At 39.6% G+C, this 23669-nt stretch overlaps 1 protein-coding gene across 2 annotated transcripts in view; it reads left to right on the plus strand.

Annotated features, from left to right (window-relative positions):
• LOC145979488 (alpha-tocopherol transfer protein-like) overlaps positions 1-23669 on the plus strand; it is a 192678-nt gene that overhangs the window by 41184 nt on the left and 127825 nt on the right. The window contains exon 1 of one of the 2 annotated variants that reach the window (XM_083112414.1): positions 16499-16631. The exons of the other annotated variant lie outside the window; for it this stretch is intronic. The gene's annotated coding sequence lies outside the window, so the exon portion shown is untranslated. Of the gene's footprint in view, positions 1-16498; positions 16632-23669 lie in introns of those variants that run through there. 2 annotated transcript variants of the gene reach the window in all.

Raw genomic sequence — 23669 nt, forward strand, 5'->3', positions numbered from 1 at the left:
AACACTCTAGAATTGTTAGCAAGATGTGAAACACTGGTCAACCAAGATTTCTAGAAAAAGCCTGTCTCCATGTATCCATTTTTCCATATTCTTTCATAAAGTCCAGGACTAATGATTTGCAAATACGAGCCACGTTCCCATCATTGTGCGAGGTAATTTTTGCATTTGCAGATCTTTAGACAATCATCGATATCTCTGAAACGATACAGCCTAGACACATGAAACCAGAACCATATTAATTAGTACATTTACCGTTACTATAATTTCTGAAAATTAGGTATGTGCCGAAGCCGATTACAGATGTATGAAAATCGGCAGAAATTGTCATATCGGCATCGGTATCGGAATCGGCAAAAAACCGATATTTAAACCGGTACAGATTATACTAGAGTTTTACCTTCTAACAAGTTTTATATTCTAGTTTTGTAAGATTTATTGAAAATTTGGTTATGATTCGTCATTATTGTAGAGTTTTTGTAATAAAATTATTGCAAACTCTCATTCAGAGGATCAACCTTACTATAAATCGGAAATAAAACAGTACATTGCTGTTGTATTGGAAATTCAAAACTTCAAACCTGAAGCAAGTGCTGAGAAAATACTTGGGCATACCTGATGCATCAGTATTGAGTGATTGAGTGTTGCTGAACAGATTTGCGATAAGAGAAGAAGTAGGTTACTTCCTGAAGTGCTTCCAAAACTCGTGTTTCTGAACTTGAATCTGGCAGAACAGGAATTCATTTTGCATTTCAAAAAACTGCTTGTGTACTAATGTTAAATCTCTAGGTTCACATAACCTTTTGTAGATGCAAATGTACATTCGCATCTCTTGAGAATATATATGTATATGCATATGATATGCAATAGAAATGTACATAGCAAATTTATTTTTGTCATGCTGAAAATAACATCCCATTTCTGTTTAATAATCTTATGTATCGGAATCGGTTCCAAAAATTATCGGTGAGTACATCGGCATCGGTAAATTTTCAGCTTCGTCACATCCCTACTGAAAATCTTGTCGTTAAGTTGCATAATTTAGTCTAAAAATGTGCGTCATTTTTGGCGACGATATATCTTTCAGATCATCCATATGACAGAAAGGAGTTAATTTTTCATGGTGCGAACTTGTTTACAAGAATCACATGTACTGTACAAGATAAGAAAGTTGAGGAATATTCCTGCTTCTCGTTATATAGCTCCTTCAATCTTCACACTTTCTAATTTTTCACCAAGTTTGGGCAAACTGAAGAAATCTGACTTTTCTCTGTAATAACATTATCTATGAGAATTTGTTCTCGTAAAAATTAATACATTTAGACTTAACTAACAGTGGAGCAATAACTGACACACACTTGTAAGAAGATACGTTTAAAATATTGGCCATTTTAATAATACAGGCTGAGCATAAAGTCTTTCCCTGATTACAAACTTTTATTGCTCAAGAACTATTCTAGATACAGATATGCGGTTTGTTGGAAATGGTAGCTTAACTCATAATGTTTTGTTATCAGTACACTTCGACATGTGCTCCCTTTGGTGCTCTTAGAACGTCGAGGCGATACTCAATTTCTCTCCATGTCTTTGCCAACATCTCTTCCGTCACCGTCTCTATAGCATCCCATATTCGTGTCTGAAGAGTTTGCATATCAGGAACTGGTGAACTAAACACTGTGTCCTTAACGTAACCCCATAAAAAAAATTAAGAGGGGGTTATGTCCGGGGAACGCCGTGGCCATGATATGGGACCGTCTTTACCGATCCATATGCCTGGAAAGGTGTCATGCAAGAACTGGCGAACAGCTAACTCCCAGTGTGGCGGTGCACCATCTTGTTGAAACACTACCCATGGTTGAAATTCCTGTAACTGAGGCGCAACGTAAAGTTTCAACATGTCCAGGTAAACTGTTGACGTAATGGTAGGCTCAATGAAAAGGAACGGTCCTATAATTTTGTTGTGCATTAAGCCACACCAAACATTCACTTTCGGGCTGACCCTTATGTGCTGTAACACGACATGTGGGTTCTCCGACCCCCATATCCGGACATTATGTCTGTTTACTTTCCCGGATATGTGAAACGTCGCTTCATCTGAAAATTACGCTACCTGAAACACAAAAGAAGAAGAAATCAGACAAGAGAATAAGTATCAGACAAAACAAAGAAATTGAAAAAAAACTTGATGTATTGCACTACTTATTGCCATAGTTTTTATTTGCCTATCTACTGTGGAAGTTGAGATATAAATATTCATAATCAGGGAACGACTTTATGCTCACCCTGTATAAAAAAATGTCCTAAATTGTAGTTAAATGATATTTTCCTCATATTTCCTTTTGATTCTACATACTAATCTAACCTTGAACGTTAACACTTTAAATAGTACCGGAGACAGGGTGGTCCAGTTGCTAAGACTTCTTAATGCATTAACCCTATATTTTTGTGCAGTTTTCTAAGGAACCACCGCTTTGTATTATATTGATATATTTCTTCAGCAGATGTCAGAAAATGTCGACATTAATAATCCAAAACGAAATCGTCAAATCGAAGCCACGTATTTTTAGGTTCTAAAAAGTGTGGTTTCAGGTTCCTAAAACAGGCTCTAAAATCCTAAAATAGGTTCGAAAAACCCTAAAATGGGTTGTAAAAATCCTTAAATAGGTCCTAAATATCTAAGCTCAACTAAGCTTATATTATATTTCTTGGATCTGAAGTGACGCATGCGTCAATTGTAGGAAAATAATTATTACTTTCTTTCACTTCCGATCCATGAAATGTAATATAAGCTTAGTTGAGCGCTCTCGTGTAAAATAAATAGTTCTCCTATATGAAGACATTAGAATGTAGAAATGCTCATTAATGTCGTCACAGAGCAAGCTGTCCTTTTTCCGACAATTGACGCATGCGCAGCATGCACCACATGCGTTCACGAGACGCCTTTGATAGCAATACACATATAGGTGGCGCCAGAATATACAATAAAGGAGGTCGTATGGGATGCGGTGTTTACTAGAAAGGGTGTCACATACATAATCTTAAAAAAACATGATTTTGATGTTTATTTAAGCTGTGATTGCCCAAAGTATTTATTATTAATATTTCTTGTTTGAGATAAGGTTAAACTTAATCTTACATGATTAATTTTACATATTTTATAAGTAATTATATGGAGCATCTGTTTTGTTAGAAGTATAACATACAGCACGGCTAGAATAGTCACATAGATAATGAAAACACAATATATAGGATGTTCCAAAATTATCATATAAGTCTGACGCTCCATATAACATAAAGCGAACAAAATTCTGTTTTTGGGATATACAACCTCTACCCCCTTTTTAGGGGTTGAATTCGGAAAAATCTTCTTAATATATGCTTACGTCATAAAAGGAAGACACCCTTAAACTTTCAGGATTCCAGAATTTGGATTGTGTGTTGATAGGTCAGAGAGTGAGGACACACTCTTGTATATACACTTCCGTGTGTGTGGACCACTCATGTATAGTACCCTGGAGTCTGGGATTTAAGATAAGGAAGGTGATAAGTAAAAGGGAATTAAAAAGATAAGCTTAAAATATTTTTATGGTCTTAAAGATCTCTTGCTGTTTTGCAATATTGTACAAATCTCATCTCAGGGAGGGTGGTAAACATTTAAACAGTCCACAACATTTTGTTTAGTCTCTTTCGGTAAGTACCGATATTTATATTTCATCAGATTTATATCGTTTTGATTTGAAAAACTGAAAGGTGCAATTCGTATATTTGCTCATGGACATTCGAAGAGGAACATTCGCCACTAGTTAATTGATTGATTGATTTGATTTATTTTATTTAACATTTCATCCACTTTTGGCTAATCGCGAAGATGAGGACGATTGATGATATGATGAAGGGACACTCACAAAGAACACCCATGCCCAAACCGGGATTCGAACCAGGGACTCCTGGATTCATAGCACGATTTGCTAACCATTCCGCCACGAAGGTTGGAATTAGCCACCAGTTCTATCCTTAAAAACATAATAATATAATATACTGAAATAATTTCAAGTTCTGACACTGACACGCCGGTTTTCAAGCACCATTGTCCTGATTTTTCCGACGTTTTCGTCAGTCGTCGACGTGGTAGGTCGACCAGAACGGGGCGAATCAGCAACAATTTTTCTACCTTCTTTGATAGCGTTGTCGTACCATCTATACGCTTGTGTTTTCGACAGGCACGAATCACCAAAGACCTTTTGTAGCATTTTCAACGATTCGGCACACGACAATCCGTTGGCAACACAATATTTCAAACAAATTCTTTGCTCGACACTTGTCTCCATTCTGCAAATCGCAAGACACTCGTCAACACAAATAACATAAACAGCTGCTGTGCAGAAACTGATGGATAAATTACTCTACCCCTATGCGTGGTCATTTAGTACAGTGCTGCCATCCTACGGACAAAATGAATTCACTCAAATTCCGGGTACTTTTCTTACATTCTACTCTGTGTTTTTTATTTTAGTTTTGAAATAATTCCAATTGATTGATTGTTTGATTTGGTGTTTTTAGTACACTGTATGCACAGTAAGGTTAATTGAGACTGGACCTACAGTTTAAAGTGGAATCCGAACCACTACGTGTCTCCACCGGGTATCGAACCCGGGATCCTTTGATTACAAGGCGACGACGCTACCACAGCGTCATCGGGGAGGCCCTGAAATAATTTCAAGTTCAGGGACACGAATTTTGAAGAATTGCAGAATTCGCTATGTAGCCACATCACTGCAACGCATCTGCTCATAATTTAATATGTTCTGAGGTTGAAGACAAAGCATGTTCTTGTTTTCCAATCGGCCATTAATATTTGTTGGGGATATCAGAAGTGGCAAAGATCCATTTCCCCTCGGAGGAAAGGCTGAAGCTTGCACTACACTCTGTTCCGGTAGTCTGTGGAGCAAGGGAACGAAAAGAAGTGTTCTGCGGTAGTAGTGACTCGAGAGGATTCGACCAATGAACGCACGGGAGGGAAGGGTTTGCAACAACGCTCTTTACTTCGCTCCGCCCACTCGCTTTCTCCCCTTCCCTACCGTTATGCGTGACGTTGCTCCACAGATTCCTGGGACATACTGTAGGCAACGCTACATGTTGAACGTTGCCACATAATTTGGTGGAATAAGCAATTCTTGGACCGTGTCCGAATCTATAGCTGGGCCGTTCCACGTGCGGAATTCCTGTAGCGTGACAATCCGAATTCGTGGGATAAGTGACGTTGAAGGGGAGAGGTACAGGCAATTTTTGACACTCGGTGTAGTGCAGATGTATTCCGGTACATAGACGCAGACTCTATGGGGATTGGGGGGGGGGTAATGTTAATGGTGTGGGGGATCTAATGTATTATTTTGCTTCTCTTGTAAAGTTTACTCTGAATTGTGCAACATGAACTTAACTTTAAATACACATTTGAAATGTTCTAGACCATCAACTTTGGGGGGCTGAGACCGCTAAACCATCAACTTTGGGGGGGGGGCTATGACCGGAGACAGCAAAACACATGACTTATTACTATATACTAAGTATATAATTATGAGTATTGTTAATATTTTTACTAAAAATTGTTTCAAAATAACGAGGTGATATGACAATTATACCAGTATGTTGTTTAGTGAGTTCTGAACAATTTGAGGTCGTAAACACGACTTTCAGGCAATATTGATATGTACGATATTTAGTTATCCTCGAAATCTCTTCCTCTAGTCCAAAGAATAAGGGGAAAATAATTCTAAAGTCTTTGAGTTTATTTAACACTGGCTTGCAGTAAAGTACGCAAGGAAAGCTTATGAAAAGTCTGTATTGCGAAAGCGGGAACGGCTATGATCAAAGGTATTATTGCTAAAGCACGGCGTGCTGTGTGTTTATTTATTATTGCAAAATTAAATTTAAAAAGTAAAATATTCTAGCAAGAACAAAAAGTAAAACTAATTTTCCTGCGATTTGTGTTAGCATTTATGTAAATATTTAAATAAAACTGTTAAATATTGTAAATATTCGTTATTTTCATGGGTACGTCAACACTAAGGTTATTTGCACCCGTCACATGTACTTTCTTTACAAGTCTGTTGCGGACATTAGAACACACCCATGCCCTCGCCGGGACTCGAACCCGAGACCTCCGGATCAAAGCGAGTTGAGCCGACCACCCAACACGTTCGGCTACCGAGGCCGGCATAAAACTGTTATGTTGGCCTCTTAATGTAAATACATAGCCTACTTTTAAATAAAAATGTTAATTCTTATCTAAAAAACAAATGAGCAGACACACGTTTTTCATGTTACATTTCATTTGCATGAGGAATATAATAGCTGCTTAAAAACTGATATACGAAGACGTAATTTTTATTTTTAAAAAAGGGAGGGAGTGAGTCATTCATTCATTTATTTCAGTGATCAGAGCCCCCCGCAATAATTTTGACAAGTCGGCGCCCCTGTCCCGGTATCAAGTTGGTGCAAGGAAATGGCGTTCAACCAAGCATTGTTCAAGTTCAGAAGATTAAACAAATGCCTGTCTGCTGCTTTAAACGTTCATGTGATTAGTTAGCACGTACCACGTGGTAATACACCACACGCTACACCGCTCCAGACCGTACTGCAAACGGTGCAGACAACAAATGCACTAATTGACACCAAATCGACGAAGTAGACGGGTTGGAGTTGCACCGTGTAACCGAAAAGACGCGCGACAACAGACAGAGTCAAAGAGTGCAGCGAATTAGGCTGGGCTAGTACTACATGCTTCAAATCTCTGCAGTGCTACGCTGGGAACCATATTGCAACTCTCATTTTGTAGAGGCAACACATTAATACTTCGATATTTTATCGATAACATTCTATAAGAAAAACTATAAATGAAGAAACCAGGGTTGTTAAAGGTCCAGGAATTTTCAATAAATTCAATTCCGGTCCAGGAGAGAAAATCAGCAAGCGTAAATGGATTCTGGACCGTAAAGAACGTTTTTATCTGTAAAGTATTTCAATTCGGTCCGGGAAGCTTTTTACCAGATCAATTTATATACGGTCCAGTAACCCTTTTTCCGGTTCAATTTAAATACGTTACAGGAACTTTTTTCCAGACTGAATTTAAATTCGGTCCAGGAACCTTTTCTTCGGCTCAATTTAAATACGGTCCAGGAACCTTTTTTGGGATCAATTTAAATACGGTGCAGAAAGCTTACTCAATGAAACAATAGGCAACTTGGATGGCATTTAAATTGTGCGAGAGAAAAAAGGTTCCCGTCCTGTTACGGAACAAAATACAACCCATTAGAATGTATGGATCTCTGGATTCTTAATAACCTCAGGGCTGTTAATTTCCAGGAATTGTAAATAAATTCAATTCTCGTACGGAAGAGAAAATCAGCAAGTGTAAATGTATTCTAGGCCGTAAAGAAACTTATTGTGTATAGAGTATTTCAAATCGATCAAGGGACCTTTTTTCCGGCTCAATTTAAATACGGTTGCTGCGCCCCTTGTGGGTACGTACTTAAATGTTATTTTCCACGGCTACAGATATCTTAATCTCAGGGGGATAGGTTCTTTATTTGCGAATTCCAAATGAGAAAGCGTTTTATAGCCAAGAGGATATAGTTAAATGCGGATCTATATTCTGAGAACTATACAAAATACAGAGAAATATATATATATATATATATATATATATATATATATATATATATATATATATATATATATATATATATATATATATATATATATGTATAATCGAAAAGGCTTCTTCTCCTTTGGTTATCAAAAAGGCTTCTTCTTCTTTGATTATCGAAAGGCTTCCTCTTCTTTTATTATCAAAAAGGCTTCTTCTTCTTTTAATATGGAAAAGGCTTCTTCTTTTATTATCAAAAAGGCTTCTTCTTCTTTTATTATCAAAAGGCTTCTTCTTCTTTTAATATGAAAAAGGCTTCTTCTTCTTTGATAATCGAAAAGGCTTCTTCTTCTTCTTTTAATATGGAAAAGGCTTCTTCTTCTTTTAATTTATTATCTTTCTTTTTTGAAGTGTAATCTTATTTATGCGCTCGCTTTCCCCCGCTTCTTTGGCAAACAATACAAGCTATACTTGTAGAAAGAGTAGGCTCGACTAAACTGACAATAGCGCCACCTCCTATTTAACGACCAAAGGGGAATAACCAGGATCGCTAATAACAAGCGCTACCAATGGCCCAGTGCGATTAATAAAGAGCGCAACCGAAAAGTGCTTCGGGGCGTCTAATTTGACATAGGGCCACCGGGGACAAACAACCAAAACACTGACGACGTTCTCCTCGTCAGAGAAATAAAAAGAGATATATTTCTGAATTCGTTCGCTTACTTAATAACTTTCCTAAACGTTTCATATGCGGTCATATTCTTAATTCTTTTAATTTACTATATACAACATTCTACTTACTTCTTTTATAGTATTTGAACTCTTCTTTTATATATTTCTCAATTTATTATAATATATATAATCCCTCTTGTCCACTCCAAGTTTTTTTATAATTTCCTTTGCTCCTCTTTATATAGCGTGCTGCCATCTCTCGTCGATTCCGAGAAACCATTCCTCCTTCCAACTCTCATTGTGTCATCGAAACTGGCACGTGATACGGTCCAGTAACCTTTTTTCTGGATCAATTCAAATTCGGTCCAGGAACCTTTTTTTTGCGGATCAATTTAAATTCGGTCCAGGGACTTTCTTAATGATACAATACGGAACTTGGACCGAATTTAAATTGTGCGAGAAAAAAGATTCCGGGACCTTTAACAACCCTGGAAGAAACCACATGCCACATTTTAAACTGACGTAATACATAGCTGGATGATGTTTGATTAACGTCTGCCTTCTCCTTGAACTTCAAAACGCTGAGGATGAGGTTCGAACTGACACCTTGCGGGGAGAATTGCAACTAAAATACTCAGGAACCTTTCGATTCGGATTGCACAGTAAAGTTATGGGAATCAACTTAACGGAACACTTGCAAATTCGGACACGGCCTTGGTCCCCGTATGCTTTGCCTTCACTGCTGTGCTTCTGTCCGAACGCATTAAATCATGGTACTCCTGGTTTTCAGTCCGTAAAACTCTTCATGACAAAATTTAAATTAAGGTCAAACCACATGTTGTATCAATGTGTGCCTAGGGACAGAATCCATGTACATCCGCAACCTTCTAAGATGACCATTATCTCACACAACACAATTATGTTCGTGTCTGCACAAAGGCAAGAAATCTTGTTCAACGACTTAATAGTGTCATTGCATGACACTTGCAACTTCATGCCTGTGACGTCGATCCCTGTACAAGTAAGAAATGAATAAAGTGGTTGTTTTACATACGTCAGAACAGTGTCTACGTAACTGGAAATATCAGGTTACCGTCCCATGAGAATTAAAGACATGTATTATTGTGAACTTGGCTCACATGACGCAAGGGTATTAATTTCCTAGTCGTTTGTTAAAGCATGTACAGTCACGGATACTTCTGGGTTGAAACAGCCCGGTTCAGTTTTAATTGAATCATTTCAACCCAGAACTGTCCGAGATTGTACACGCATTTTTTTGCGGATACCCATACCTTTTTTAAGGGTGATTCAGCTGCTTAAAAATCATTGTGAATGTTATTATTGGTAGGAAATGGAAGCAAAATAATTACATTGACTTATTTTCTTCAAGACCTTTTAGTCCAAAGGAAGAGGGTTGTGACGCTCCTCATTCCCATTCGTTGCACTGATGGAAGGCAAGAATGGCAGTGTCCGTGACCAGTGGCGACGATTGGGTTCCAAAATTGGGGGGGGGGCAAGTTGCCAAAACAGGCTGGGGTGGGGCAAGGACAGTTTACTTTCCCTTGGTAGATAAAGTTTAGCATAGTGCAGGGGCCAAAGCGGCAAAAATGTGTGGGTAACTGCCCCCCTAGCCCCTCCTAATCACCTCCACTGTCCGTGACTGTACATGGCAGAGTTGAATTTCGGCAGAAAATGCATACAATGTGACCATGAGGTAATTCACCGCTTCAGTGTCCATCTCTTTCTTCACTGAGGCCTCACCGATGGCGCAGTGGTAGCGTCCTCGCCTTGTAATCAAGGGGTCACGGGCTCGATACCCGCTGGAGGCTCATAGTGGTTCGGATCCCACTTTAAACTGTAGGTCCAGTCCCGATTAGCCTTACTGTGCATAAAGTGGACTCAAAACACCAATTCAATGAATCAATCTTTCTTCACTGCTCAGCAATTTTCGTCAAGTGGACAGAGATTGCCGAAGCAACAAGTTTTTCTCTGCGGTCATTTTATGCTGACAAACTGCAATGCGTTTATAGAACTAGACATGTGATACTAAAGTGTTTCGTAAGAATGGAGAAAAAGCATGAAAAGTACATACAAATAATTCAAAGTTAATCATGAAACTCACTTATAAAGTTTACTATTTTCGGTGTGACAATTTCCTACGAAGAGGAACATTTTTTCGGTTTCGCCGAGGCCTTTTGGCGCGAATTTTAAATTCGTACACTTATTTGACAAAAAATGTTATAACTCGTAGAATATTTGACCAATCTAGTTCGGGTAACTTTTGTTTTGCAGCTAGAACATCACAATATGCAACCGTGCAGAAATCAAAACGCCAAAGCCAATAAGAGGGGTTGGGTGGGCCGCGGCCCCCAACTTTCAATGAAAAAAATCATAAACATTGGGAGTTTTTTCACATATTCTATAATGTAATGCACCAAGGAACATGAAATAACTTTCATTCGGTTGAGAAAAGACCATTCTTTGAAAATAAGGCTAAAGTTTGCCTCCCCCTTTAACAATATTGGGGGAAGAGGGGGCAAACTCCCCATTTTAATGATTTTTTTTATTGAAAGTTGGAGACCGCGGCCCACCCAACCTCTCTTATTGCCTTTGGCGTTTTGATTCTTGCACGATTACATGCCCTGATATTTTAGCTGCAAAACAAAAGTTACCGGAAGTAGATTGGTCAAATAGTCTACGAGTTAATTTTCTTTTGTCGAGTAAGTGTACAAAATTAAAATTAGCGCCAGTACCAAACCTAACTTTGGAGTCGGAGGGGGGGGGGGGAGAAGGGGATCCTGGCTGGATGGGTTTTCTTCCACATGAGATTTCAAAGTTTTATCTCAACATCTGTCAGCGTTTACAACCTCACATACAAGTATGAAGGTCCTAAAAGCACATGAAGTGTTCACTAGTGGACCATCGGCGGACAACGCCTATATTTTCGATGGTCCACTAGTGGACCATTGGCCGACTAAAAGTTAATGTCGAATTATAAGTATACCTAATACATAGATAAAACCAAGTTCCCCCCTTTTTTTATAAAATCACAAACTGATCCCTGTTTTAATATCTATGAAACATTTAATTTCACGTAGGAATGATATCGCTATGCGACGAGTCGAAAATTGTCACAGCCTCATCCCGTCTTCTGTTTGGTGAGGTCTTTCTCATTCTTGCCTTGAACTCGAGAGCCTTGGCGTCGTAGCGCGTTATGCTAACCACTCCGCTACGTATCGCCTTGTCTAGAAGTTCTCTAGAAAATCTCTTAATAAAGAAAATAGTAGTTAGCCCTAACAGGGGAAAACAATCCTGTGGTTTCTATTGCTAAACCTACCATCTTTCTTCTTCCGCTAGGAAGAAAAGTTAAAAAACATAACGACGTGAGACTAATTTCACAATGGAACGCAACGAGAATCAAAACAGCATTATGTCCCAACCAAGACGAATGTACTTTGTATCGGATCCCATTTAGGTAGTTCAAGGTTTGTCTCGTCAAGAAAGGAACAGTTGCATGTTCACCTTCCGGGGAACTCAGATGCTCGTGTGCTTACCTTGTATCATTGTGATAAATACTTACATTCCGATCATTGGAATATTGTTATCGATGGATCTAAGACAATAGCGGGTAAGTATTTATGTCGCTGTTATCAATTTGATCCTATAATTAAGATAGCTCATATCGAATGCCGGACGAGATATTGTTTTTGAGTTTCTTTGATTTCTCTAAGACGGCTTCATATACAGTCAAGAAGAAAAACTCAATATGCTGACCAAGGCATAAATTTATTTTATTATAAAACATAAACTAAACGTAACGTTTCAACCTTCTAGCATGGTCTTCTTCAGACTCTGCACTGTAACAAGGTACAAAACAGGACGATATATATACACAAACATTACTCCCTTCCAGACTATTAGAAAGTTGTTCTGGAACATCCTAGCAGGTGGCTTTCCCTTGTCAACTGTACTTTCACCTAAAAGGCTAAACATATTTTCTTCCAACTGGAATGGCAGACTGAAGATAAACAAAGAATGGAAGAAGGTGTTAGAAAGAGTGGAAAGGTCAAGAGAGATAGAGGAGAAAAGAAGGAAGAAGAATGAAGGAAAAAGAGCGTGAGATAAAGAGTCCAACCACATTCCAGATGGAAGAAAATATGTTCAGCCTTTTAAGTGAAAGTACAGTTGGCAAGGGAAAGCCACCTGCTAGAATGTTCCAGAACAACTTTCTCATAGTCTGGAGGAGAGTAATGTTTGTGTATATATATCGTCCTGTTTTTGTACCTTGTTACATTTGTACTTGGTGCAGAGTCTGAACAAGACCTTGCTAGAAGGTTGAAACGTTACGTTTAGTTTATGTTTTATAATAAAATAAATTTCTTCCTTGGTGAGCATATTGAGTTTTTCATATCATGGAAACAAGCCTTAATGGTGTTATAGCAAGAAGACACCATCACGGCAATAGGTAGCGATGGTTGCGATTTTAATCTCTGCGGCTAACATTCAAATTATGATTTCTCCCAAAATTCGCTAATTTAAATTTAGGTAAGGTGATTGTGAATCTATTTTTCACAACTACCGTATTAGCCGCGCTGATCCAGTTGGTAGGAGACTGCCACGCGAGACACCCGGGTTCAATCCCCGGGGTGGGTGATCTAAGTTCGGAATTTTTCCCGCCTTGTCCCCGCGTCTCTGGGGCTCACGCAGCCTCAAATCAATGGGGTACCATGGAGCAACACTGGGTGAAAGGGGTAAAGGCGGCCGGAGCGTGGTGCTGATAACATCACCTCCAAAATGACCTAGATCGAGAATGTGTGTCCCCCTACCACCCGGATTGCCTAAAAGTATGTGTTCATGACACGGTGCTATGCGCACAGGGAACTATACTTTTACTTACCGGATTTTTCAAATAATCGTGAGTCTAGCAGAGAGTGCAAATCAGCAGTTTAGATAGAAGCCCTCAGGAATTTTCCAAGTAATCCACTTAAACCTAAAAAAAAAAAAATCTATACAGGGATTAACCAAACGACTGAGGTCTTCGAAAACTATTATTACATATTTGGTAAATGTCTGTTATATCGGAGACACATTAAAATCTGATATTTTGTGTTTCGCATGGTTCGTACTTATCAATTGTGTATTGCGGAACATAGTTCAAGGTGCCATTATGCTTTTTACACGAAAATAACTTCGATTTTTCACATTACGAGTAATTCTTTTGGTTCCTTTCTTCCGTTGTGGAACATACAATATGGCGCCCACAGCTGTAGATCATCGCGCGTCGTGCTTGTGTTTTGTCGATTTCGAGTGGGTATGCAGTGTTTCCACCTTCTTAACCAAAAAAATACCTACTTTCGTGTTCATTATGTCATCACAAACCATTGACGGATAGCCCCAAAAACCAGTCATGATAGCCATACCAAGCATTTTCTCGTTAGAAAAGGCACGTTTGGAAACACTGGCGAGACCGCGTGACTTTCGACGCTCGTGCCATCTGCAGGTACATAATGGAAAGAATGGCATAATGTTGTTGATTTGCACAAAATGCAAGTTTATTATATCAAAAGTGCTTATTTATTGTTGTGCAGCATTCTACGGTGAGAAAATACCTCTACGAACTTTCAAAATGCTACAGAAACTCATTTCCGTAAGTAGTTTCTTCTGTAAAAATGAAGAAATGTGTCTCCGACATTTACCACATATTTTAATTCAATTACATATATTTTACATATTTCTGTCATTTTTGTACATTTCTCATGTTTTGGCTACATAAAAATCTGAGCCCTGCATATTACTATGATCTATCGTTGAAAAAATCGTATCTTTGCCTCCGAGGTAGAGCTCATAATGAACCCAGCCAAGTTATAGTATTTGATATAGTACAGACAAATTAGGCATATTTGGAGGTAAACCTGAATTCGAGAGGATTTCTGCATTCATCGGTACATGGAAAGAAGAAGCTCGTATAATGTGGATGGCCTTCTGACGTTTCATCCGTTCTTTAAGACAGTTGTTTACAGACAAGCGGCCAGACGATGGGTCCCTTGTGCTTGTATTTCAGAGATTTGATTTTCTTCTGTACGATGAAACATCACATCTGAACAGCGTAAACGCCTGCAGGTTTCTTCTGCTCATCAACAAGATTCGAGCCATTGCGAACATGTGAACATATTGTCCATTGGATATGCCCTATGTCACCATGTGGGGCGAGTCTACACGCATTGAAGTCTAGATAATGGCTTCACACCCTTTCCCCCGGCCCTCCACACTACCACCCACCAGGCACCTGACAGTGGTCAACCATTCCAGCAGTCTCTTTGACTGGAAGCAGCATATTTCCAATAACTTTCCATTTTTCGATATCTGTTCTATACCCCGTCCCAGATAACTCTGGAGCAGAGGCGCGCATAGCGACAGAGAAGCAGGAGGGGAAATCGAGTGGCCAAAGCAAGCAGAGCGAAGCAGTACACGCTGCTGGGAAGGCTGGTAACTCCAGTCGCTCCCCCCTCCGATTACGCAATCCCGTTTCTCTCACTGTTCATTGGTGGAGATGAAGCAACAAAACTCCCCTTCGTTCACAAAACTTGCCAACTGTTGACCTTTTGAGGTAGAATGTGAATGATGACGTCAAAGTCACACATTTCTGAATCAAGGGGAGGCTGTAACAGGGGTCAGCGAAGGTACAGATAAAGAAGATCTCCTATGAAAGAACTTTCTAAAGTCCACAGAATATTCTAAATGGACTTCGGTTCATAAACAAACTGAACGAATGTAATAGCTCTTGTTCATGTTCTGTGAATTTACCCTTCATCAATTTTCGAGCAAAATAATATATGTTGTCTACATTTTCACTCTTCATTTCAACCTAATTCCGAAGGGGGCTGACGTTGTGCCAGGGGGGATGAGCTCCCCCTGGCCCTTGCCTGGCTACGGGCCTGCTTGATTGTATGTTGTTTATGTATAATGCTTTTGTAATTAGGCATGTGCCTGTTGTTTTCGAAAAGCCAAGCAAATAAATCTATTTTCGCTCTAAATATTCGTTTAGACCGCCCCTAAAATCGACCTTACAACACCCTCCTGTGAATGAAAAATATAAATAAACTCTTGTTCCTTGTAATTTAAACATTTTTCATTGTTCCTGGAGGTTAGCGCCGTTTACTTCGCCTTTTGTGCCACTTTTGGCTAATTTGCGAAATGATATGATGAAATTGATGAATGGACACTCACAAACATCCATGCCCAGGGCAGGAATCGAACCTGGGACTCCTGGCGTCATAGTGCGATGTGCTAGCGACTCTGCCACGGAGGCCGGTCGGCTGACACTCGATGTAGTGCAGGTGTGCAGCAAGTAGGCGGATAGCGGTGTTCAATTTCCGAAGATTCGAAAAATGCCTGTCTGCTGTTTTAAACGTTCATTCACGCACGCACCACGTGATCATACACCACACGCTGGTCTCCCTTATCGCACAACACTAGGACAACCTTGCGTTCAGACGTCACCGGGTAATGCTTCTATTGTTAGGCTTAGTGTCTAAGTAGTTATGTTAGGTTTACTTCTCTTAGTATATAGAACCAAACCTAACAGACCTAATCTAACATCCTCGTAGGGCCTCCCCCATGGCACAGTGCTAGCGTCATTGCCTTGTAATCGAGGGGTCCCGGGTTCGATATCCGGTGGAGGCACAAGTGGTTCGGATCCCACATTAAACTGTAGGTCCAGTCCGATTACTGTGCATAAAGTGGACCTAAAACAGCAACTCAAACCAAACATCCTCGTCTGACGTCAGAACGCAAGGTTATCCTAGTGTTGTACAATAAGGGAGACACCTACACCGTTCCATAACGCAGTGAAAACGATGCAGTAACCAAATTCACAACTTGACACCAAATCAACGAAGCAGACGAGTCAGTGTTGCACCGCGTAACAAACTAGAGAGTCAGAAAGTGAAGCGAACTAGTTTCGCTTGCTCCAAATGAAGTAATGAGTTCTTTGGGAACGGTGGTTCAATCAACGTACCAGTTCCTAGAGCGACCTTGATTCTTTTGCCTCGTGTGAACGAAAAAATACCTACGCGAGTGACAACTGCAAGGGAAGAATCTGTTACATCACAGGTCGTTTCCGGAGGTAGCACCTCTCGTTTTGCTGCAAGACATCGTGGCAAGGACCCTGATCTCTCTGCAGTCTTTCAAGGCCAGCCACTTCCCAGTTGTGCCCGGTGCTCGCGCCTCCTGGTGGTCAAATTGCGAACGTCTCTCGGCTGGGAAGGACCGTGTTGTGTTTTGGGCTGACTCGAACAGTGACAGCAGAGATTAACAGGTGAGTACCTCGGTGTGCTTGTTAACGTGCCTCTTGTGACATACTGAACTTAATTGTCAAAGATATCCTTCGAAGACAAGGTGTGACCTGTTGTGTTCACTCCTATGCGTCAGTGTGTGATAAGACTATTTACTTGTCAGGTTTGAAAGCTGTCTCGATATGTGTATTGTTCCATTTGTTCTAATTTGTTCCCGGAAGAATCAAAGCCCGTCTCCATGCAGTAGCGCCGAAGCTTCTAAACGTTTTTTCTCGTCACTCCCTTAGTGTACCGGACACTTTCTCGTCACCCCCTTAGCGTATCGGTCACTTTCTCGTCACCCCCTTAACGTATCGGTCACTTTCTCGTCACCCCCTTAGCGTATTGGTCACTTTCTCGTCACCCACTTAGCGTATCGGGCACTTTTTCGTTATCCCCTTAGTGTGTTCGGAACTTTTTCGCTGTCCCATTTAGATTTATAATTTGTATCATTAATTAGGACTTTTCACTTCTCCATTAGTGAATCGTCTATGATTATGTAAACTATAAGCGAATGAAATCTACGTGTAGATTTCGTGTAGATAACACATGTAGTCGTAGACTACTGTAAGTCTACATCGTTGCTGGTAGCAACTAACAAGATACAGGACTCTTTCTGATTACCATATTATTTGAATTTGTATTTAAATTGTTTGAATAAGTATTGTCAACTGTAGTGGCTGATGCAGGAAACATCACAGGCCAAGACAGCGAACGCAAGAGTAAGCAAATAACAGAAAATGCCTTTGACCTTCATTAGAAGCACCACCCTTGCATTTCGTTGTTTGCTTCGTTGTCTAATTTCGCTTATTTTGTGATTATTTCCGCCATATACGAAAAGAGGATCGTGACACACGAGTCCATACACTGCAAGGATTTGATTCGACTTAATTTTTATTTGGCGTAGCTTTTATGTCACTTTCAGCTAATCGTGACGATGAGGATGAGTGATATAATGAAATTGTTGAAGGGACACTTAACATGAACATTCATGACCATGCAGAGATTCGAACCCTGGATTTTCTAGCGTCGTAATGTGCTGTGCTAAGCACTCCGCCACGGATGCAATGTAAGGAATTCAAAATTTACGAATTTGTCCTTGAATATAAATTAAGGACATTATTTCGTTTTGAAGAAAGATTTTTCGGTACCCTTGACCATCTGTACCCCCTGGAGAATGTGCAATATTTTGCATGATTAATGATGTTCATGAACTTTTTCACTCTAGCTCTCGGAAATGTGTTCTTGTGAAGTGAAGTACGTCTGTTACCTTAGCGTGTTACTTTACCGTGTAGTAGAACAGCCCGAAGGCGTCGCGCAAGTGAATATAGCACCCAAAACGACTTTCCACAACAGCAGCTTAAATTTTACGTAGTTAGGTTATGATTGTTAGCTTTGGTACGGATAGTTATTTTCGATGTGTTCTTTCGCTATTGTAGTGTGTATACAAACAGTTTTTACTAACAAAATGCGGCGAAAATACTCTAAAATTGCAGGGTTCAACTTACGTGGGCCATTTTTGTCATCAAATATCTCCATTATTTCTGCTTTCCTAAAGCTCGAACCACTTTTACATTACGTAAAACATTGAAATCTGACGATTCAAAGAAAATTCGACGTAATTCTCGAAGGGGTACAGTGGGTAAACTGCCCCGATTTTTCCATTTAGGTAATTGTTTTCAAAATACAATACGTAATATATTGTAATAAAATTCCATTTTAGTGTTCGAAACTCGATATCGATGATTTGGCGCCACTTGGGGACAAAGGTAATAGCATTTTGGCGAGGTATAATCGATATCCTTTTCAGAAAACCTAAATGTCAACCTCTTATCCCTTCACATCATTTTTTCAAACTATGGAGGGTGTGGCGCCTGGATTCACAGTTTCTTTAATTCTATGGGGATTGTGTCTTGTTCATATGTGATTGTCCTTTCATTAGTTTCGTGAATGTTCGGAGCTCCTTGGGGCGGTCTCTCGTATATCTAAACGAGATTGCCCGTGAACTTCGGGAACCATCCCCGAGTGCTTCAAATACACAATTAATAGGAGAAGTGAAACATGTAATGGAAGATAAACTATATTCATAAACTATTTAATGGAGATCGGACACTTCAAACCTTTCTGTCTGTGCAGTGGCGGCGATTGGGTTCCAAACTGGGGGGGCAAAGATAGTTTAATTTCGCTTGGTAGATAGGGTTAGGATGGTGTGGGAGCAAAAGTGACAAAAAATGGGGGCAACTGCCCCCCTCGCCCCCCTAATCGCTGCCACTGTGTCTGTGTATAGTGAGTGGTCGAACATCCTCACCTATTTTCATTCTCCGTCTACCCTACACTTCGCGATTAGCCAAAAGTGTATATTTTAATAAACCTGGAAAATTTGGTATCTAGTGTACCCTTGCGCCAGCCAAGTTACGCGAACAACCTAACGTAATTTAAGTTGCACTGGAAACAACTAACGAAACTCTCCAATAATGCTTCAAACAAAAATGAATGACGATAGGGTTGTTCTGAGACTGTTAATATTTCCGAGAAGTTCATTTAGAAACAGTCACGCTTTCGAATAGTTTTTCAGGAGCTCTATTACAGTGCAAAACGGCGCGAACGTTTTGTGTACTCTCCGACTAGTAACGCCAAGACCAGCCCAAGAGGACGAATCTACTCGCGAAGAGGAGGTAGGTAGAAAAATGCACGAAACATTGCTGTAGGTTTCACATGAGAATTTCGTTTGTATGCGTTCGGTTGTATTGTTGTTTATTTTCGCATTGTTGCTTGTGATGACTTTTACATCTCTTAACATATTTTGCCGACGACGTTATTATGTGTGAAACTTCAATATTGATTCAGCAGCCGACGATTTAGACGCCCCATCGTTTGCCACTGGACGCGACCGGTGCATCTGTGATTGTGACACATAGGTGGGCTGTACCTTGGTTGTATTTTTTACACTTAAATGTCTCAAAGTCTAGAATATGCATGCATCTGTTAATGTTTAATTAAAATAACTTGCGTCAATTAGTTTCTGCTTGATTGATTTGGCTATTTTACTTCGCTTTTCTGCCACATTTAGCTAATGGCGAAGATAAGGATAAATGATGTGATGAAATTGATGAACCCATGTCCAGGCCAGGATTCAAAACATTACCAATGTTAAAAGCTGAGGCTGTACAGATGCGCTCCGCACATATAAGGACAAAACAGAGGACAACACACTACAGCCCTACAGAGGATTACACTGACAGCAAGGACGTATTTAGAGGGGTTCAGGGAGTCCGGATATAATAGTGATAACTTGTCAGTATTATTCGGTATATTAATTGCAGCTGTGCAGTAAGCAATTCCCTCTTCGTGAAACGACAATTATAAACAAGAGGGGGTTTCGAATCTCGATTACGTTAGGCATGGATGGTTCAGTAATTAAAAGGAAAACCAGAAAAATAAACACATCACCTGACGTGTACAAGTACTAAATATGGTGAGGTTGTGCCCAGCTGTTAGCGGTCCAGATCCGGCCGAAAACCATAGACGATAAAATTGTATGGTGTTCGGTCTTGAGATCACAAGCCAGCTGTAATTAGACGGTTGCAAATGAAAGACATCAGGACACCAGTTAATATACGTAACATGAAGTTTAATTCATGTTGCGAACATACTTATAGGATCTCGTCCTATTACACGCTCACCTTCTTCGCAGTCATTTGTTGACAAGTGACTTAACTACCTATAGTACACTTGGTCAGAACAGATGAATAGTGCTAGCCGCTGATAGCCAGCATTGGGCACAACTTAAAAACACAGTATATAAAATGGAACTCTTTATACACAGAGTCCAAACTTGGTCAAGTCCAGATAAAATCTTTTCCCTCAGATGGTGGCGAAAGCTGATCCCAGAGTCTGTCTTGAAGTTCCTTCTTTCACCCCCGTTGTCTGAGTACGCTGTTACGGAGAGGGATTGTCCTCGTTCCCTATTGGTCCATACACTTTAACTCCTCCCACACGTGACTCGATGTTTGCATTGAAGAGCGATAATCCCGTATCAAGGAAACACAATAACTCCTTGTTTGCGGGGTTGATTTGGAGGGCGAGAAGTATCTCGCTCTAATTAATTTTACCTGCTCACAACTTGGGTCTGAGTAACTCACTTCGAACAATTCGTTAAAGTGATGCGTTTTGTGGCTGTCTAAACTTCACTGAGGCGAAGATATATTTTCGGGCAGTGTTGTAGTTCAAATTTTCATATCCGTCACATTGACAGGGAAATGTTCAAACTGTAGACTGGCTGACGCGCTCGCAGGATTTATGTCGTCTGCTCCGGTCTGTTATGTGAAGAGCTGTTGTTTTTATTCCGGGCCCGGGCAGCTGCATACTCTCTCGAGAACAGATGATCGATGTTCAGGACGAGGGCGAGATTCGCGTTAGGGGTTATAAATTTTAAAATCCTTGAAGATTCGTTATTAGCTGCATCTCACCGTTGGCCCCGTGCTTCTCTAAATTTCAACCTCAAGCCGAACGTGAATTGATGGTGACATGAGCCGACTGTGGACTGGATGGATATAAGAGTTTATTGCGGGAACACACTGGCTTCCTTCTCTTGAAGTAGGTGCATTTATCAAATACCGTATATATGCAGGGCTTAATTGGAAAGAATGCTGGTTCGTTTGAGACGGCTGTAGTTTTCTCAGAGCAGAAAAATGAGATCTTGGGGAAGTGTGGAGAAAGACCGATGGTAATGGTAAATGGAAATTGGTACATTGGTCATACAGACCCCCTTCCCCTTCCAAAAGATTTATCAAGTACTACAATTAAACTATGAAAATATACTTGTTTAGCATTTGTTGTATAATTTCCTCTGAGATTATTGGAAGACAAGGATTATATTGGGATTAAAGGGGTTTTGAAGGACACGAAGGACGTATAGGAGGCTCCAGGGGTCCGAACCCCCGAAAGACTTACCAAGTACTAAAATTAAGTAATGAAAATATGAGCATTTGTTGCATAATCTTTGGTTATTAATTTCCTCTGCACTTGGAAGGCAAGGATTATATTGGGATCATACAACTTTGAATGACATTACAAAGATGATTTATGTACACTATTACTCAAAATAATGTGCATAAAATTTTAATCAGAAACTTACTTTTCTCCAACTACATTTAACATCATTTTTATTATTCAATTATTAATCTATTTAACATTAATTTCATTGCCAGGGCACTTGATTTTATGTAAATTATTCCGATCTACAGATAATGAATATGCGCTGTTATATCTCTATTCTTATAGTATTTTTACCTAATCGTGTAATAATAATTTAATATTAATTTATGTATTGTAATTAGTATTAATTTGATTTAATATAATTATTTTAATGTAAACATTATTATTATTCATGAAACACTTGGTTCGGACAAGCAGAAACATATTTCTAGATACGCCTGACTGGCCGTAAAGATCCACACGTAATGTTTTGTCGCCAGTCTTGCATGATCATGCGAGAAGGATGAAACAAAACATTACGTGTGGACAGGAAGTTTCGCCGGCTTGCATGAACTGAAGGAGGTTTGAGGACCGCTCGAAAGACGGATGGGCTGGAGCTAGGCCAGTCAACAAGGGGGTCCAATAAGGAAAAAAATCCTGGAAAGCTGGAACAAATTTTATTATCTTCGTAAAAGTGTTCTTAAGAACATATTAATTTTGCACCCCTCTAGCATCCCTGCTTTGGGCGACATCTTTGAAAAATGGCGCCGAAAATCAGTGTTTTGCAAATATCTCGCTTGAAAATCATTTGACAGGTTATGACAAAACATAATCTACATAATATTCTCTACAAAAAAAGTTCTGTGCATTTTCTTCTAGCATGTGCCGTTTAGATGCTCGAGGAACGAGAAATTTCACCTTTTTTCCTCCACCCCATTTTGCAAGAGCGAAATTCGAGGAAACCTCTTTTGCATAATGTTTTGTAGCATTTCCCTTCTACAAAACTGGAATCATTACATTATGTTCTTTCTTACGGAATGTCATTTATGGGTTCAACTGGTTTTATTATTGCACACAGTAGTTTGTAGCGGCGTAGCATGAGCATTTCGAGTGGGAACGCCAAGTCCGAAGGAAGTATAGGATTGTCTTGCATAATAGTTTACTTATGAAATTAGCAGACATAGGTATTGTCTATTTAAAATCACAATCTCATTGTGTTTATTGCCTGAAGTCAGTGGGGTTCCGATAAAACATGATCCATGCTTATTTTATCTGAAAATGAGATGCATCAGTACGCAACAAATGTTTGGAGCACTGGTGTTTTGTACATTTATAATTAGGTTGCTCAAGTCAGGAACACTGTACACCATTCACATGTATAGCAAAACTATATTTTATAATAAAGGAAACATTTTGGCATGACGCACGTCATTCAAAAACATACCTGAATCACAAACGCCTATAGAACAACATTTATTTACACGTCATTGTTGTGGATGATCCAACTATTGATTAATTTGGTTTATTTTACTTCGCTTTTCTACGAATATGAGTGATGATATTGAAGTTAATGAAGGGACACTCACAAAGACACCCATGCCCAGGCCGGGATTCGAACAAGGAACCTCTGGTGTCTTAGCGCGCTGTGCAAAACTCTCTGACACGGATGTGGGTGGATGATCCAACTATTGTACAGTGTCTCTCAAAAGTTTCAGGACAACGACATTTTAAACTAGGCAACCCAATTTACACAAGGCGTTGGTGGGTTGCGTGTAGAGTTAGGCTCAATATCAGGGTTCCCAAATGCACAATAGATATTTATAAATTACGCGAAAGGAATAAAAACAAGTAATTATGTATAAAATACATATATTTATAAATTAAATGTTGCGTACTAGGAATTATTATTACAATAAAGAACATGTCTAATTGTGAGTTAAGAAAAAGCAATAATAAAGAGACATTCTCGCAACACGATTGCAGTTCGAAAAACTCGGGACAGGGATTGAAAGTAACGCACTGTCCTGACAAAATCGCTGAATCGA

Source organism: Lepisma saccharinum, chromosome 26, assembly GCF_977018435.1.
Source record: "Lepisma saccharinum chromosome 26, izLepSacc3.1, whole genome shotgun sequence".
NCBI lineage: Eukaryota > Metazoa > Arthropoda > Insecta > Zygentoma > Lepismatidae > Lepisma > Lepisma saccharinum.